This window comes from Heliangelus exortis, chromosome 10 (genome assembly GCF_036169615.1).
Source record: "Heliangelus exortis chromosome 10, bHelExo1.hap1, whole genome shotgun sequence".
NCBI classification, from domain to species: Eukaryota; Metazoa; Chordata; class Aves; order Apodiformes; family Trochilidae; genus Heliangelus; species Heliangelus exortis.
The window spans coordinates 21,285,318-21,304,815 of NC_092431.1; the positions used below are offsets into that span (position 1 = coordinate 21,285,318).

The window sequence follows — 19,498 nt, forward strand, 5'->3', positions numbered from 1 at the left end:
CAAAGAGATCTTTAATGCATATTCTCCTGTAATGTGAATCTCCCGCAGAGAAACCCCCCAAATTGATGGTATATATGATAATTTAACTTTATTCAGTGACAGACAGTAGCCATCAGGAATGGTTATCAAGAAAACTTACCAGCAGCTAAGGAAAAAAAAATTAAATAGTGCCTTAATTCATGAAGTATGAAAACAAAACACTGAGCATTTCCATTTTGAACATACGGGTCCCATTCAGATCATTTTCCCACAGTGTTGAAAACTTTAATTAATCTGGTATGTGCTAATGAGAAAGAAATACATACTTGAGCTGTAAAGCAGGTGGAACCTTGGGGGTTTTTCACATGTGGCATAAAGTACAGAGGAGATGGGTGCAGTGGTCAAAATCTTTGGTGAAGAATGGAGTGAAAGAGGGAAAGATCCAAGGGTAGAGCTCAGGAAAGGAAAGGGAAAGGTAAGATCCTATTATTATTATTATTATTATTATTATTATTATTGTCTGTGTGCTTTTACTTCAAAGCCCCTTTTGAAGTCAGAGTTCATTTTTCAGGAGGCTCTGATGGGTGTGATCAGTGATGCTCTCCTGCTTTTGCAGGAGATTTTCTTCCTTAGCAAAGTGCTCTGACAAAATACCCAGGGGGGAAATGGTTCTGGGGAGCCAGGTGTCAGCTACAGTCCAGTGATCCATTTTCATCCCACGCCAAGCTCTGCATCTTTCCTTTCTTTGCAGCCAAAGTGTGGACTCCCCTAATTGGTACCATGCTCTGGGAGCCCTGCCTGGCCTGCCAAGAATGAAACCCTGCCTGGGGTCTGGAAGGGAGAACCTGGAAGGGAGCAAATGCATGAAGTAAAACTTCAGGAATTCTGGTCAAACCAGGTGAAAATGAAGAAAAGATGAAAACGATGTGAAATTGTGCCTACACCTCAAATGGAACCTGAGAATGTGTTTGTTCTCCCTCAGAAAGAGGTAGGTGGAGAGCCCTGTGTGCATCCCCTCTTATCAGCTCTGGTATTTTCTGATCCAAGTGGCGTTGGGGAATCTTCCTCACTCAGCCTGGGGGAATCAAACTTCAGTTCTTGGTGTGGAGTTATTTTAACATCTAGGGAGGCTCTGGCTGAGGAATCCACAGCAGATCTGATGAATGGGATTCAGTGAGCAGCTGCAGACAAGCCCATCCTGCAGGCTTTGGGGGTTTCTCCAGCACATCCCAAATGCAGACCTCATTTCAGGCTCAGATCAGCTCTGTGGTACCTGGCTCAAATGCTGCCCAAGCTCACTGCTCAAAAAAACAGTCTGTAAAACTTCATATTAACTCTCAAGTTAATTTCCTGACTTGTAGAGGTTGGATCATGTTCTGAGACACACAGTTTTCTTTTATAGATTGAGCAAAATATGTTTTCCTCATTCAGTATGATGATGGCTCTTCTTTCTGTCTTATAACTGTCTGGTCTTTTCTTGAATGCTAATGAATTCCTTGCTTTGATGCTGTCTTGCTCAGAAGACAGGCTGGTTGTGCACAGCATTAAGAAATGTTTATTTTTCCTGTAAAGCTTTGTCATAAGGGCAGTGTAATAAAGTTTTCTCTCCAAAATAGCTTGGTCTTATAGGGTTTGCTTTGGTTTTGTTTCAGTTGTTGTTATGAGGTTTCTGGTTGGTTTTCCTCTTTTACAACTTGTAGGAAGATAGCTATGAAAAAAATTATGGAAGCACACAGGAAACTTGTTTAGGAAATCCTGTGCTGAGAACACCACTTTTACTGCATCAGTCTGAAAGCAGAGAAGAAAATGGATTTATGGGTAGGTGTTGATATTTGACTCTCCAATTCCTGATGGTTTCTTTGCCTCCTGTGTCCTGGGGTCTGTGCTGCCCCAGAGATTTGATTTGTGAGCCATGTGACAGACTTGGGCAGGGACTGGAAGAGCAGTGGGATTTTAGCTTTGATTTCTGTCCTCCAGTTTACAGGAACCAGTTCAGGTAAAGTTTTTGCTGTTTAATCCCAGAGCAGATCAGATCAATACAGGAACAAGATCAGCTCCTTTTGGCCCTTTACCTTCCTGACCTTTTCTGTCACCACAGGGAAATGTGTCACCTTTGCAGTGCCACAGAGCAGAGGCATAGGGAAGGGAAATATCATTCCTGTGCAATACAAATTTCAAATGATTGAAATCCTGTGTTCATCTTTTAAAAAAAGAAAATGTATTATTTAATAGTCTTCCTGCATTTTTAAGAATAATTGTCCTCGACAATTTTTAAACTGGAGCATTGTTTTATAACTGAGTGGGAAAACTCACTTAATAATAATTATTATAATTATATATATATAAAATAATAATTTTATATGTAATTAAATGATAATTATAATTATCTTTTTTATTAATTGCTCTTAAGTTGGAGCTCTGATATCCCTAAGGGTGCTTGTCTTGCTCTTGTTTAGGTAAATGCAAATGATAAATAAAAGAGAGAAGAGCACACTTCTTCATATCTTCCTGTAATTCCCTTAAATGCCCAAGTACAGGTAACAAAGGGAACTTTCTAACCCAGGCAGTTTTCATCTTTGCCCATACAGTTGTTACCAGCATCACATTTATGAGAAAACTGCAGAATGAGCTGAATTTTGAGGAAAACTAATTTACAAATATCAGAGTTGTTTTTTTTCTCGGTGCAAAGATAGCTGCATATTAAAATCTAGCATATCTTGTGGTGAGATAGGCTTCTACTTCTGTAGCTGGCCGCATGAGGCAACAAAAACTTTGGTTAATTTCAGGTTTTTTTGTGTAAATGACATTTGGCAACAACGCGCGCTCCAAAAATTTTTATACAAGGTGAAGTTTGGCTGCTGAGCTCTGCCTGATGTAAACGTATTTATCCAATAGATTTTAGTTATTTATGGTCTGGCCTTTCTATAAAACTCCTCTTGTATTTCTATTTACTGGGTTTAACCACTGTCTATGTGGGTGGGCCAAGTGATTCTGCAGTGCTCACCTCCTGTGCCAGCTGGCACCCCAAGCTCTGGCTGTGTGTGTTCAGCTCTGCTCCAGGACAGGGAGCTGGGACCCCAGGGATGCTCCTGCCTCTAAATGGGAGCTCAGCTACACAATGCCTCTGGTTCTGTCAACACTGGGGTTCTCTGTGATGTTTTCTGAACTCTTGTGTGCTGAACTTCATAGAAATGGAGCTTTTCACATCTAGAAAAGTAAAACGTATTTGGAAAAGGACCAAAAAATGTCACGGTTAGACCTGAACGTAAAGGTTTTTAAATATGTTTTGCTTACAGTCTAACAAAAGGGTTCACAGCTACTGAGAAGATGTGTTTGGTTGGTTGTTTTTTTAAGCCCACAGGTCTCAAATGCTTTGGTTAGAGGTGCACAGAAATCCAGAATACTGGGGGGGGGGAGGGGTTCCTCTTGCTTACTGTGTGAGCTACATCAGGTTTCTGCTGAGATTCTGCCACTAGGGAGGATGAACCCTGATGTGTCTGAGCACATCCTAACACTGATGTCTCAAAGAATTGCTTGTCCTGGTGTCACCTCCCTGTCCCTGTGACATAACCATGAGTTATGTCCTGGCTTCAGCAGCAGCAGCACTGCAGAGTGCAGCATGCACAAGGATTAGGGGACAGAACATGGAATTGGGGACTGGCACTGCACACAACTCATGGGGAAGCTTTTCCTGAGCAGTTGGCATTGGGCACTAGCAGGGGTGGTTGGACTTCTCATGCAACTCAAAACAAAATATTTTATGATGAGTGAAGTAATATTAATTAGTGGAAGTCCAGCATTTAATGACCAGATGTTAATGAGGACTCTATATCTAGAGAGATGAGCAGCACATTGGGAAGTGTTTTCAGGTACTGAGATTCTTCAGGAGCACTGACAGACACAGATAATGTAGTGGTAACTCCTCCAAACAGATGATCAGGAAACTTCTTTTGCTTTGTCAGGGAACATAAACTCAGCTCTAACCACTTGTCAGAGCCTCCAGGATGGATCCCAGCAACAGGGAAAATGAAGTCCTTAGTGCTGCTCCCCTTCCTCCCACTGCATCAGCCTCCTGGAGAAGATCCTGAGGAGTACAACAAGAAGGAAGCATCAGAAAGCAGAGACAGAGGGAGCTGCAAGTGTGCAGAGCATGGCATAAGAGGTATTCCTAGTTTTTATTCATTTTTTTCCTAGTTTTTATGCATGTAAATGATGTGGCATATCTTCGACGTTGAAAGAATATTTCTGGAGAAGCCTTGATAGTGAGGAGCCACTGTATCTCCTCTTTATAAGCCTGAATCTGCTTTTTCCTTGTATAAATGTGCAACAGAGCATTATCCAATCCATATCTATGGTGATTTCTTTGCACAGTTACATACAGGTTCTACTGAGACATGTAGAAATCTGTACAGTATTTGGAAAGCAACAAAATTCCCATCCTGAGGGGGTCCATGACTGTTTCCTTTTCACAGGAACAGCAGCAGGGAAAACTCCAGAGCTGTGGCTGCCAGATCAGACCACTGAGGAAACAAAAATCTGCCAATTGCACATTGATTTCAGGGAAGTCCCTGCTTGTATTTCTTGACATCAGCTGTTCTTCAGTGTGTAGTTTTACTGCATTCTGCCACTGAGTGAGAATCAATAAAGTGAGTCTTTTCTATATGATATATAAAACCACCTTTGAAATATTTTGAGAGAAGGAGAGCAGTAGGAAGTAAATTTTTTCACATATTCAAGAAATATGTGAAGTGCAGCTCAATGACTGATTCCATGTATCTGCAAGAATAAAATGCAATAATAATAATATATTGGTAACTATTTATGATGAATCTAGTAAGGAAAAAGGATCTCTGCTGTCTTCTTAGGTTATAAATATATCACTTGGTGTTGGCCTGAAGGAGATAGGTTCTTAAAGAGATGAAAGAAATGCACTGGAGGTTGCAGAGAATCAGACATTTCATGCTGGACCTCACAAGTTTTGCAAAATTAGAGATTTAATAAACAAATCATTTTATGTCTCAGTAAAGAACTTAGAGGGGATTTTGAAAGTCAAACACTGAGGACCCTTGGTTCGTGCTGGTAGAAATAACATCTGCCTCAGATATTTTACTACAGACTGTTCAGAGAATTCTTTTCTGCTGTGGTAGGAGACATAAGACATCCCACGAGCTTCCACACTCATAACTCAGCTGAATTAAGCCTTACATCAAAGGACTCATATCAAGGATATTCAGGTTTAATTTTACCTTTGTCTTTCAGATGTTCAGTTCACTGCAATAAGTTTTCTAGTTTCCTAACTCAGACAATAGCAGAGAAAAAAAAGAAAACCAGTAATTTTGTTGGCTGCATCCCTGAGATGCCACAAGATCTTTTTTCTTCTTTTTCTCCAAAGCTGAGACAAAGGGCCTGAGTGAAATTTCTGCCACACTTGCATACATTAACCAGGACAGACTCAGGACCCTGTGCAATGTGACTCAGACCTTTTTTTTTTTATTATTTTTGTGATTGCATGATTCTTGTGGTTCATAAAATATTACAGGAGCGTTAGGTTCATGTTGTGCTTTCAGCTGAAAATTTCATGTAGGTTCTTAAATGATTTCGTGTAGGAGCTTTAATGATTTCTCATTAAAAGCTCTACTCTACAAGAGTTATTTCCTTTAGGAAAGTTACAAAGCAAGTCTCAGGCAAGGCTCTCAAAACACAAAGCCAGTCAGGGAAAAGATAGAGACAGCTTGAGGAGCATTGAAAACTATTTTAGTATGGAGAAATAAAACCCAATAGTTTTCAGGGTCTTATAATGATGTGCTGTCTGTATTTCAACACGTGGTCTCTGTGAAGTGGACAAAACTGGTTTTATTAAAACATCAGTGACAACAAAAAAACTGCATTTCTCCACATCATCTCTTCCCCTGGCCAGAACTCATTTTCCCTGGCAGGTTTAGCACATTTACTGCAATAAAAGGTTGAAAGGTTTGATGTGATTGTGGAATCTCAGGGAGACAGCACTCAGCTGATCTGAGTGTCTGAGACTCCTCTGCTGTCAAAGTTTTCCTTGCAATCTGTTTCCCAGTACTTTCCCAGATTTCCAGTGCATCAGCAACTTTATTTAGCTCAACACTGGAGCATGGTCCTTTCTCATGTGGAAAGTATCTACTCTGTCCCAAAAAAGTGAACCAAAGAATTTCTTTGCTGACTGTGAGGTCCCTTGAAGTTTCAACAGTTGGAGTATATGCTTACAAACTTCTGAAACTCAGTTTTGATCCAGAGATACACATGCCTATGGAATGTATCCATCCTGATTTATTGGAGAGTCAGGCAAAGCCTATGAAAAGGTCTTGAATCTTTGATGTAGTTGATGAAATATTTATCTCAGTGCCCAAAGTTTGTTAGTGCTATTGTTTCCAAGTTCCAGGGCATATATTTAGTGAAACATCAAGACTTAGGTCCAAGAAAGTGATTGATGATGACCCTACAGTAGTGTGTAAAATCTACCATAGGAGTAAATTTACACTGTGATCATAAAAAAACCCTTCACATCCAGCAAGAGATTGCTTACAGATGAAGAGGATAAAACCCAGGGAGGGTGACACTTCTTAGAGTAAATTCTAAGCACGTTCATCCCTGTTCTAGGTCCCAAACCCCTTTTCAGATATTAAACTCCCTGTTAAAAACATCTCTGTAGAACAGGCACTCTTCCTTCTTAAGAACTCTGGCCCTATATTCCCTGTTTCCTGACCCAGTAGGAGCCACTGTGGCAGCTCTACCTTCAGTGGCCTTTTCCTCTTCCTCTTCCCATCTCTGGGTCTAACTGGGAAGTACAGAGAGTATTTAATTTCCATTTCTCCACATGCTTTCAGCCGACTGAATTCCTGGCATTATTTATTCAGTCCCCCCCTGTTTCTTTTGCAGCCACCCATACTCAGGGCATTGGAGCTGTTCCCCTGGTTCTCCATCAGGCTCATACCCAGCCCTCAGAACAAAGGGCAGGTGATCTGCACACCAATATTTTACCTCATTTGGGCTCTCTGCTTCCCTCTGACTCTCAGCTTCTCAAGAAAAGAAGCTGAGTGCAAGCAATCATTTTTCAGCTCTACCTGTGACCTGTGTTGGTTTGTATGTCAGAGGAATCGAAAAATTCTTTGAAAAACAAAATGTGAGCTTTTCTTACATCAGAATCATTGCAACAAATTATAGTGAGTTTTCTAGCAGAGCCTGGGAACTGTAAGTAGTTGGCAGATTTTGAAATACTAGCTTGGTGAGAAAATGCATAGGAGTTTAACTGAAGTGTCTACAACTGAACAGATGACTGATCCTGCATGTGTGTGAATCCTCCCTGTCTCACATTGTCTTCTTTTTTACTTCAACCCACTAATTCTCCTGCTATTTACCCCTCCTGTATTTCCTGCATGTGTGTTCCTACCCTTCCCACAGTCCCTTCCCTGCATACAGGTAGGCAAGGGACTGCACATCAGAGGTGTTCATATGGAAATGCAAGCCCTGAGGGAAATGGTAAAAATGGATGTTTGCTTCACCAGCTGGGCAGAAGGCAGCTCTGCTGGGACTCTTGAGCATGCCTGCCTCTTGTTCAATACAAAATTCTCTTTTTTCTCACCAGACTCATCACTTGCCTGGCAGTTCAGAAGGGAGTGCAATGCACTCAGAGTTTTCTCATCCTCCCAGTCTCTCAGAATCACTGACTCTGCAGAAAGCCAGGTATTATTTTAGACATCTCCCAGAATATTCTATACAGCTGATGCCAAGCCACAAAGAAAAAATCTGTAGTGACTTAAGGAGGTTTGACAGGGGTCTGACAAGATGATTTTTCTCCTCCTGTATTGCCAGTACCAAAGCCTGTAAGTAACCAAGTGGCCTCTTTTGACTGTAATCTTTGTGGAGGAGCCCTTCAAGGACAGCTTTCTGGGGGGGTTCAGGCCTGTACCAAAGGTTCTGACTAAAACAATGAAAGATGGATCAGCCCCAGATGTGCTGAGGGTTCTGTGCTGCCCTCCAGGCAGTGGTTTGCCTTGATGCTGGGATCCCCATGTGTGTGCTCAGTGCCTGGGGGGCAGTCAGGACCCAGAGATTCAGGGCAACCCAGCAAAGGGTGAGGAGCTGGCTCTGAAAAATGCTGAGGTGGCATTTAATGTTCCATCCCATGCTCTTGGTTCTTCATTTCATGCTTTCACACTTTATTTTATTTCTGGAGCTGGAGGGGAGTATCCAGTGTTCTTAGGACAATATTTTCTTTATGCAAATTTTCTTCTGTACAGAATATTAATCTCTGACAGTGACAGACAAGAGTTAGAGTTTCATTTTAAATGTAAAGCTGAGACAGAGTATACATAACACTCTGCTGTAATCATAGGGTAATTATTCTTAATAGCATTTAACTTTACAAGTTGTTAACTCCAGGCATGCTTGCCCTTCCATGGTGCCTACTTAGGAGCAGTTGGCTTTCTCCACAAGATGTTGTAGTAACAGTTATTTTGGTGTAAGGCTGTTTTACCTTGTTGGATTTCTGCTTGAAACTAGTGTTTGGTATTGCCTGAAAAGAAATGTAATTATTTGTTTCCATAACCAAAATGAATTCCCTACAAACAGCAGCTGGGGCTGGATTTAGAAACTTGTATAAATTGCACTTTCCAGTTGTTTTGGGAAAAGCCCAGGTGAGTTTTATCTTTGTGATGTTTAAGATTAGGATTCTAAAGGAAAGAAGGAGCAGCATGATGGGTATGTGTAAGGCCATGTGTTTGGAGGTAAAGGAGACCTTGGAGAAAAAGCTCTGTGCTCTAAGACCTCAGAAGTGTTTGAATGTGTACATCTGGCTCAAAAGCAGAGAAGCATTAGGCAATTCTCACCACTGATTCACCCATTGATTGCAAGGCTGAAACAGAAAGAAATGCTGGCCTGATGGCTCTGGACACTGAAATGCTGGTCCTTATGTGGCTCACGGGTAGCACGGGTACCTTCAGCAGGCAAGAAGCAGTCCTGGTGCCAATAGCAAAATGAGACTGACATGACCAATGGTGCCTTTCTCCCTCTTCTTGCAGGCCAAGCCATGCTGAAGCACCAGGCCAGCAGTGAGCAGCATCACCCACGTCCCATCACACACCACAGAGCAGCTGGGAATTGTAGGAACATTGTTAATGGCATGACAATAGTGTCTGAGCTCCTGGCAACAAATCCCTGCTTCCCAAGTAGAAATGAGCCACAGACTGGTAAGTGGATGTCTCTTAATTCCTCCTGAGCCTTCCATGGAAAAATGACATAACCATTGCAGCTGTCTTGTTTTTCAATAGCTAAGTAATCAGGCAGGGGTGCTGCCTAAGCTCAGTGGTTATTTTATACAAGGAACATCTCAGACACTTCTGATTTAATGATAGCAAGGGCTAATTAGGGAATAGAAAGGCCCTTAATCTACCTGTTGTGCTTTTGTGTTTCAATTTAATTAGCTGGAGTGAGAGAGAAAGCTGCCATGAGCAGTGCCCATGATGAGGGTAAAGGATCTGTTAATGGAAGAATAATTTTGGGCTCCTCCAAATCATGGTCTCCCAGCTGGATCATGCTGTGGAGCTCTTCTGGTGGCTCTTGCCCTTCCCACTCACAAAATGCAGCAGGCTAAGTATCCTTCTTTCACTGACTTTGGAGGGGTTTTGTGGTCCCACAACCCCTACCGGGGAGGCACACCAGAGACCAAGGCAGCCAGCAATGGAGAAGAACTCCCCCCTTTACTTCCCACCCCCAAACCCTCAGGTGTTTCATCCATCACTGAGCTGGGAGGTCACCTCTAAGGGGACAGTCTCTTGGGACTCTACCTGAGCTGCTCCTAACATTCCTTGCAGAAACAGGACCCATCATTAGCTGTGACTCCCTCACTGACTGCTTAGATTTTCAGCTCATCCCTCTAATTTTTGCAAATTCTGCACCTACAGAGACTCGTGGTGGCCTTTCCGTGGGACATTGTTCCCTTTGCAAGGAATAAATATCAAAAAAGTAGGACTAGAACCTGGCTGATATTTCCTCTTTGTTAACCCCTGTCTGCTGCATTTTCCCACAAGTCTCCACATGGTTTTGATTTCAGATCTTCAAAATATATTTTAGGTTTCTTCGCTGGCCTCCTTTGCAGGACTTTGTTTTGCAAAACAGAAAATATTTCCTGGGTTGATATCTTTGTCAGTAGCTTGAAATGGGGAAAGTCCTCTTTCAAAAGCCTAGTGCTTGGAGGAAGAGACTCTTCTCCCTGCTTCTTTTCCCCTGCAGAGTGGCTTTTCCTTCTGGTTACACGTCTGTGTTGTTTTCTGCAATCTTAGTTGAAACCTTCAGTCTGTGTGGAAGGTGGGACCTGTTAGCAGTGGCTGTGCATACCCCAAGGCTTGGTGCAGATGTGGTCAGAGGTGTCCTGTCCCCCAGGGATGAGGAAGACCCTCTCTCTCCTAAGGGACACCAAGCCTTCCTTTGGCTGCAGAGCCCAGCAGGAAATTGGCCTGACAGAGGCAAACCGTGTAATAAAAGTGATTTTGTTTCTCTCAGCCTTTGGGTGGTGGAGCAGGGAATGTAGTGGGAAACCAGAAATCCCCCAGGGCTGCTCCATACGAGCTGTTCTTGGCTGTCAGAGCTGTCCCCAAGGCTGCCCTTGGGCAGGCTCAGGCACGAAGTGGTTCTCGAGTCAGCAGCGGTTTAAGCAACAGCAAAGTTTGTGTAAAGCCACCATTTCCTCTCCTCTTCCACACCAAACATAGATGGAGAGGACCAGAAATATCGGTGCCTCGTCAGTTTTCGGTGTCTCAGCTCCAAAGGAGCAATCTCTAAGTCAGAAATCCTGGATTTATTGCTTCGGCACTGGGGAGTGACAGTCCGTGAGGGAGAATTCTGTGGCTCCGTTTCTGTGGTGAGGAAGGTCTGGAGGAGTCTCTGGTAACCTGAAAACTGCCCATGGATCTGCTTCAGGGAGGAGAGGGGAAGCTAAGGTTTTGTTTGGAGGAGGAAAAAAACCCGATGAAAGTGAGCGGGAGCCAAGACAGAAAAGTCTCATTTTGCTCCCATGTGCTAGTGCTTGAGCAGACTATTGTTCTGGACTCAGAGCTTGGTTCTTAATTATGGTGAGCAGTGCATGGTTTGAATTACAGCCACATAGTTTGGGAAGCACAAGCCTGTTAAGAATTTTGGCTGGGGAGCAGCTGCAGGGCTGCTCGGAGAAGAGAGGAGAGGTGGCTGTGGCTGGGGGTTCCCAAGAGCTGAGGTGTTCAAGCTGCCACCTGAGGTCCCACACCTGAATCCCTGAGCTGAGCCTGGCCTTTTATTTCAATCTAAAATAAATCCTCTTGTCTTTATCTCATCATCACATTTAGACACTACCACTTTGGAATCTCCCGTGGACATCATCAGATCCAGATGTTCCCAAATGTCATCATCCATCCACTGAAATGCTTACAAATGGAGATGTGTTCCTGCAAGCTGTTCTGCTCAGTGCTCAGTTTCCACTGGCTTGGAGGAGATTTGCTTTTTAGTGGGGTAGGGATGGCCCCAGGTTCAGAGCTGCAGGTTTTGAAATCACACGTATTGGTGCGTGAAGCACAAGTGGCTGCATTCTCTGTTCACTCATAGAGCTGGACTGATTTCCTAAAAGGTTACTAATTTAACACATGTCGGATGATTTTAATATTGGGATGACCCAATCTAATCACCTTTGTCTATCTGTATGGAGCTCCTCATGCCCTGCCATCAAGGGGTTAGAAAGGCAATTCACTGCCAGGGAAGGAAGAACTATTTTTTCTTCATAATTTCATTTTCATATAATTTCATTTGCCTAGATTTTCTATCAGCTGCACTGGTATTTATATGTATATTTATATGTATATTTATATGCACTGTGCACACCTCTCTCTGGCTTGTGGGTGAATACTGTTGTCCTCTGCTGCAATGAATACCTCCTTCCTGCTCCCAGTTGCATCCTGTCTGTTCCACATGTGCCCAAAATACAGGGAAATGAGTTAAATGGGTGCCCAGACACAGGCAGAGACACAACCAACAGCTCAGATTTGGCAGAGTTTTGTGCTGACCACTCTGGCATTGCTCTGGATGTAAGGGCAAGATGAATTTCTACAGCTAAAGCCAAAATGAAACAAAAAAGAGCAAGAGAAGGCAAATTATGTGAGAAAATAAATGGAGAAGCGTCTGAGGTAGGATACCTCATGGAAAAATTCAGTAACTAGTTAACTCTATTTGATAATGTTTCATGTCATGCATAAAGCTCAAAAAATCCAAGCACATAAAAAGCAGGCAAAGAATGGTTTCTTTTCCCCAGGCAACAGCTTTCTGTGTTCCTGTATTAGTGGACTGGGTACAGCAGAACTCTGTCCCATCATTCTGTCTGTACAGGGCAGGTGGCACAGGGAGCTGACATTCTGCTTCACTGTGGTGTTTTACAAGAAGCAGAGAGAAAGGAAAGCTGTAGAATTTAGCAGGTCATTAAGGGAAAGAAAGTTCAAATGTATTTGACTTTATTGGAACACCCACTGCACCCATTATTGAGGGGAATCACAGATAATTTTTTTTGCTATTAGGCACCCAAGCTGTGTAACTGGAGAAGTAAAGGGTTCAGCCACTGGGTTAATGACTCAATCAAGGGAATGAACATGGAGCTTTTTAAAATTATCCACTCAGTGACAACTGGATCAAGGATGAGCCATCACTTCCCGTGGCACTGAAACCACATGAAAGCCTTTTTCAATGAGATACTGTGATTGTGGTCAAGAGAATGGTGCAGTTGATTGTAAACATCACTCGTTGGAGATTGAAACATGAATTCTTATTCTCTGCTGATGACAGTAAGATAAAACAATTTACAGTTTATTTTGAGCAAGACCTTTGTTTTAATAAGCACTGCAGAGGTCTGATAGCCACTCTAAATATCCATGGGAAGAAGGCAGAGATGGTGGTTTCTGAAACAGTGGTCCCCTTTCTCCATAGCTGTAGTATTATAGCTGAAATGTTGCAGAATCAATCACAATGTGACTCAATTGTTAATTGAAATTATTAGGTAATATAGAATTCTCATTCTTCCCTGCTTCCTCCTTCTTTTAAATGCTGCCCTCTCCAGTCATCTCAGATTGTATCTTGCAGGTAGAAACATCAAGAGGAAAGAATTCTAGAGACACATGCTACTGCAATCTGTTTGGTAGAATCATAATCCTGTTCCTGCAATTTCTTATCCTACTTCCTTTTTTCAAGCAAATTTGTTGGGTTAGCTCTAAAGAGAGTTTAGGAATATATATAAAGCAGCTTCAATGCTTGAACCTTTCTGCTTTGCCTTGAAGTAACTGTTCCCCTAGAATTTTGTAAATGATGCAGCTTAGTTGTGCCCCTGATATTGGTTCCTGCCAAAATCAAAGTACTTCAATTCAGTTTTCCCTCAGCAAAATTACTGTAAAAAGAGGGAAGCCCATTTTTTACTCAGTGATGTGCTACCAAAATTGCTGCAGGAAATTTCACGTAGAGGATGTAGAGGAGTACTGGCATTCATGGAACCAAACTGATGCAGCTGGAAAAGTAGCTAAGGATTTTTATTTTTTTAATTATTTTTTTACTCTGCTGCTATTCAGATTCTGCTAAAATAAAATAGTAAAATAAAATACCCCTCAACCCTGCCTCCCTGCCCTGTGTTTCTGCCTCCTTGGCAGGGGCTGAGCCCTGTGGCAGGAGCAGGGTCAGGCAGCTGCAGTTTCCTCCCCAGCACGGGGCTGCAGGAGGGGGTTCTGCTCCAGGGGGTTCTGCTCTCCCTGGGCCTGGCTGGGTGTCTGCAGAGCATTTGCTTTATCTGAGGGATCCATGTCAAATTGCCACCACTAACTGCTTCAAGATCATGACTCAGAAACTCCTTAATAAATCACACTCCTCACGATCATGCAACTGCTAAGGGCTTGAGGTTGAGGGGGGAAGGAATTTGCTTGCCCTTCTGCTCTGCTTTTCTAGTCCTTGTTTTATTTTTTTTTATTATTTTTATTTTTTTTAACTCTGCACTCCCAAGGGCTGGAAGGGAATTCTGCATAAATAAAAGTGGAATTTCCCACATCATACACAATTCTAAGAGCTGGACTTCAACACTGCCACTGAACTAGTGAGGGACTCCAGGTTGGAGCAGAAAAACTGGCAGTTCTCTGAGATGTCCATCTGGATTGGTTATGGTTTGTTTTCTCCTCTGGGAGCCAGGGTTTTCTTTGACAGGATTGCCTCACTTCTCTTTGGGAGGAAGACTTTGTGATGCTTCTTGCAAAACCAGCCAGAGAGTTTTCAGCACTCCAGCACAGCACCCAGACCTCCTCTGCAGCAGGGAGGGACCAGTGTACGTAAGCACAAGTGGACAAGTAATGAGAGGGATGATTACAGGAATTCTTCTCATTTCTCCAAGGTCCCATCAGGTTGCATTATTATGGTTTGTGACTGTGCTCTTTGCCAGAGGGGAGGTGGTTGAGGGCTCAGTGCTGCATGTACACAGGCTGGGAAATGCTGATGGGCTCCAGTTCTGTGAATCAGTACAGAGAGAGCAGAAATTGTGTCTTTGCCTTTCCCTGGAGGGGTGCAAAGGTTGTGTTCTTCAGCAAAGTCACCCTAAGGTAACTCTTGAAGTGTGCAGCAGTTTTAGGAACAATCTCCTGCACAACTAAAATGGATTTTCTTTTGATTCTGCTGTATTCAATGTGTACGTTCCGAGAGGTAATCAGAGAGGTCTTTGACTTCCTAAGAGGCTAAAAAACTGGAAGTGAAGAAGAGGATACAGAAAAAAAGTGTTTATGGGTAAAAAGGAAAAGAGCTTAATGAATGACAGAGTAGTATCTGGTGTCATTAAAGCCTTGAATGAAGAGCTTGGTCCCACTTGATGCAAACAGGTTGTCTCTCCTTAAAAACAAAGCTTGCTTTGAGGAGGTTTAATGCACACTGCTGCTGCCAGACACAGCCTGCTTTTTCTAGGTTTGGAAATAGACAGGGCAGTTCTGAAGCTTTCTTTGGCATCTGAAAATAATTCCTGTGCTGGCCTACGAACTGCTCAGCACGGGACACCCCAGTGATGTAGAGCAGTAAGAAACAAAAGGAACTGGAAAGTTATGTAGAGGTAACGTTTTAAAAACTTTGCTTTTGCCTTATATGGTGGGAAATATTGTGTGAAAAGTGAATAATCTGCAGAGGATTCTTTGCCCTGGGGTACAAAAAAGCTCAGGTTTTTTTGTTCCCTTACCTGTGTGCTTAGTAGATAACAGAAAATGCTAATCCTAATCACAGCCTGTCGAGAGGGAAAGAAGAAACTGAGACATAAGTAATAAATCTGGCTGATACACCCAGAGAGCATTGGCAGAGGGATGGTAAGAAACACACAGGAGAGAGTGTGTTCAATCTGTCACACGGAGGCATCTTCAAAAAATAACACAACTGGTGGGTTGGTCCCAAAGCTGAGCAGCCCTGGGGCTGCAGTGCCCCAGAAATACCCTTTGGGAGCCTCAGGCACAACTGCTGGCCCTGGGAACTTCATGGCAGCCCTGATGGGGATGGAGGATGTTCCAGCAGTTTCCCTGTTCCCATGGAGTGTGTCACAGAACAATGGAGCAGAAGACAAAACTTGGATGAAGCTGCCCCCAGGAAAGGTTTGGTTTTGTTTGAAAACTGAGACAAAATGTACATAAATGAATAAACTAAACCGTCTGTAAACAGCCTATGAAAACATGCTGCAAGCAAATTGTTTAGAATTCTCCTTCATTATCCCACTTCATCTTTGAGAGGGTGGTGGAAAAGAAGATCCTATATTTTTATAAGAAATCCACAGGCATTACAGCAAACGGGTGTGTTTTCCAGTTAAAATATTTTGAATATTTTTTAATGTTTGCACAGGCTCAGGGTTTCTGAGCCCATGTAATAATCTGAAAAAAAGAAAAAAATCCCACTGTTTCTTGCTTTGCTGCAGCTCAGCACATGGCATCCAGTTGAAACTGCTTTGCTGTGGCATCTTTAATAGGCTGCAGAGTAGGCAGGATCTCAGCCAGATGTGGTGCCTTACAGCAACTGGGATGAGAGCAAATAAAATGTTCTGCTTTCCCAAAGCAAACTGTATGGCTCTCTGGCTACCTGAAAGAAAAGACCACTTCCAGGTTTGCCACACAAACATAATCTCTGGGTATTCTTAAATTTATGGGTGGCTCTGCTCCTGTGCAATTAGCCTGGATCACCAAAATGTTGGCTAAGAAGGGGGGAAAGAAAAAAAAGGTTTGCTTCTCATTATTTTCTCCTCTGAGCATATGTCTGCTTTACTCAGAGTTTCCTATACCTGATTCTTTGGTGTCTGTGACCACCAACACAGTTTCCCCCAGCCCTAGCAGTCTGCTTTAAATACGTGCACTGTATATTCTGCTTGTCCAGAGGGCTCTGGTAAAGCCATTTATCTGCTGAATGACATGCAGGCTGCCAGAGCCAACAGATGACAGCTTAAGCACAGCACAAGTGACCACCAATGTTGTGGGCTTTATTTTTGGGATCTTTGCTCTCTTAAAACCATTGTTGTCATTATTGGCTTCCCCTGCCCCTTCCCTCTTTTGCAAGCTGTTTGTTGTGGCTTCCTGAGCCCTTTTGCTCTGTCCCATATTAAGGACTAATCCTGATTCCACGTGCACTAATTTCGTGCTGCTCCTCCTATAGCCCTCAGCACTTGCTTGTGGTTTGTGCTCACAGAAAACCAAAAGCAGGAGTTTGGGAGCAGATGTGAATAAACAAGGACAAACTCATATCCTTCTGGCACCCTCCCTCTCTCACCTGTTGGCCATTTGCTAAATGGAAGACATCAGGCAGGTGAGAAAACACTGATGGTGACTCCCCTTTGGTTTTTCTTGTCCTTTTTACAGGTGGGGACCTGTGGAAAGAGAAGACAGATGCAGTCAAGGGACAGAAAAGAGACTGGGAGGACAGTCCTGGCATCAGCAGTGGCTCACAGGTAGATCCTGCCCAGGGGTGCAGCAAGGTGGCAACTGCTTGGCAGAGACATTGGCCAAAGAAGCTTGTCCTGTCCTGCTGGAGCTGAATGCTCATCAGTTCAGGTGCCTTTCCCACCACTGTCCTGTCCTGCTGGAGCTGAATGCTCATCAGTTCAGGTGCCTTTCCCACCACTGTCCTGTCCTGCTGGAGCTGAATGCTCATCAGTTCAGGTGCCTTTCCCCAGGGGTGTCACTGCTCTTCACACAGGATGGTTTGAGAGACTCAGGAAATGAAGAAGTCAGACAGATGCACGTGTGTGTGGTGGAAATGCATCCTTCCCCAGTTCTGCCCATCTGCCCTGCACAGGGATTTTTCTTAGCAAACAACAGATGCCAAGATGATACTAAATAAACCAAGATAACCTCCCTGCTGGTACTGGCAGATCTGCTCCTTGCTTACGGGCTCAGTTTCATTCACAGGCACAGCAGGAGGGGGGGAGAGGATTATTTTAGCACACTTATTTTCTTTGCTGGTTCACATCATCATTCGCTGGGTATGTACAAATAGGAAGGCTGCCAAAATGTTTACAAGACCTGAGATTATTTGAGCCAAAACTGTCAGTCCAAACGCCCTCAAACTTTAGGGGTTTTCTGATGTGGCGAGGACCCCAAAAGCTGTGACTCAGCCCCATCTCTGCCCTGGAGTCAATGTTGAAATTAATATTAAGAATAAAATCCCTGACCATGTCAGCATAAAACTTTCAAGACACAGGTAACATGCATCATAAATTAGAGCTGAAGATTTTGCTGTGAGGCTTTTTCCTTTGGAAAATCTCACTAAGCTCCTATCTCATTCCCCTTCCAGACCACCCACAGTTATCACCCCCAAGCCAAGTTACCTCCTGGTCTTTAGAGGTCATCTGTCATTCTTGGTGTCAGTCTGAGAACTGAGGTGCTAAGCTAAAAAAAAATTTAAAAATCACTTTAAACAGGTGCTTAATGACAAAGAAGCAATTTGTGTTATTGGAATGTAATTAGAATTAATATTGATACCTATGTGTTTACTTCCTACTAAATGCCTGACTCTTGCCTAGGTACACAATAACAAAGGGATGACTCCATGGAGGTATGAAGAGTGGATGTCTGAGGGAAGGAATTCTGCCCCAAAGGAACCAATGGGAGGTAAAAGTGATCTGAAACATCAGGGTGGTACCAGGAATGCTTCTGTAAAAGTTAGCAGCATCAGCCAAAATGAAGTGTTGGAGCAGGGAATATTATAATGACATTTACAGTGCTACTTTTTTTTTTTTTTTTTTTTAATCTCATAGTATATGTTATATGTACATTGAAACTGCTGAGTGTATGAGTGACAGGAAAGAATTTTTCAGGTCAAGTAAAAGAAAAAAGATTTTGATGATTTCTAATTGTATTATCCTCAGTCATATTTAAGAGTCTTCTGGAGGCTAATTCTTTCCTCCTGAGAGTGCTGAGACCTTCACCTGAGTCTTTCCCATCTCTGGCTTTGATATTTGATCTTCATCACCTTCTCTCCTCTGACTTCTCTGACTCCCATGCAGATCCAGCTGCCATGGATGATTTCCCTTCCTTCCTTCCTTCCAAACCTCTGCCCTCAGCCCTGCCCCTGACTCATCCTTAGGAAAGCTCACTTCTTGTCCTCGCTTTCAAAAGACATCTTCAGAGTCACCTTTCCTTAATTTTTGCTGTTTCTTAGCCAGTTGCTTTTTGCTTTCATCTTTGCTGTGACCATAAACATCTGTAGTATTCTGAGGTCATCTTTTATTTTTCCTGTGCTGCACAGTGAACAGGCAATGTTCATGTCTTTCTCCAAACTGCTTTGCTCTCCCTTGGCTTCATCCTCAAGACTTTGCTTCTCCTCAACAAGAGAACATGATTTGTGATTGGGAATTCATTTTAACATTTATTTTAAAAATTTGAGCTAGGGTGTGATGCTGGTCACACTGCACATGTGTCTTAGGCTGACTCCACAATATTAGGACTGTTTATTGCTGCTGTCACCTTTGATTTCCCCTTCTCTTGTTAAAGCTGCAACTTTGTTAAAGCTTGTCTTAATTTCAGCCCCAGATCCTACAACTGACACATCTGCTTACCTTTTGTCATCTGCATATTCCCAGTGATTCCAGTGAGAATACACACATACTTTAAATTAAGCACATGTGCAAGGCTTTTGGAATTAAATCATGGGAAATAAAGTCTACTTGTTCTTTTTCCCAGCTTCAGCAGCTTCTGCAGGTGGTCAGACCTGCAGAGATTTAAAATCTGTGGTTAGTACAAGCAAAGACAATCGGCCTGAAATCAGTAAGATTTGAGACAAGGTCTTGACAATATTAAGAAAAAAAATTTTTTAGCAACAATAGTGGTGTGAGCTTTCATAGCACAAGTTGTTCCAAGTCAGTAGAACTGGCAACAGCCCAAGATTTTATTCTCTTTTCTCAAGGCAACACTCAGATCAGATAGAGTTTTCCTCCCTTATGGAAATTGGTGTTGTCAAAAGCATGGGGCAGGAGGGACAGGGAAAGTCTCTAATT

The 19,498-nt window shown here is 42.8% G+C and overlaps 2 long non-coding RNA genes across 7 annotated transcripts in view; one reads left to right on the forward strand and one right to left on the reverse strand.

The window, feature by feature from the left end:
• The window catches only part of LOC139800593 (uncharacterized), a 53,864-nt gene that overhangs the window by 10,785 nt on the left and 23,581 nt on the right, over positions 1–19,498 (reverse strand). For 3 of the 6 annotated variants that reach the window (XR_011727819.1, XR_011727820.1, XR_011727821.1), the window contains exons 4-5: positions 17,831–17,891; positions 16,774–16,870 (exon numbers count right to left, since the gene is read on the reverse strand). This is a non-coding gene — a long non-coding RNA (uncharacterized lncRNA). The other 3 variants (XR_011727823.1, XR_011727824.1, XR_011727822.1) reach the window with 3 other exon arrangements.
• LOC139800595 (uncharacterized) lies at positions 504–11,488 on the forward strand. The gene is made up of 3 exons (XR_011727826.1): positions 504–967; positions 9,030–9,197; positions 11,328–11,488. It is a non-coding gene; the product is annotated as an uncharacterized lncRNA (long non-coding RNA).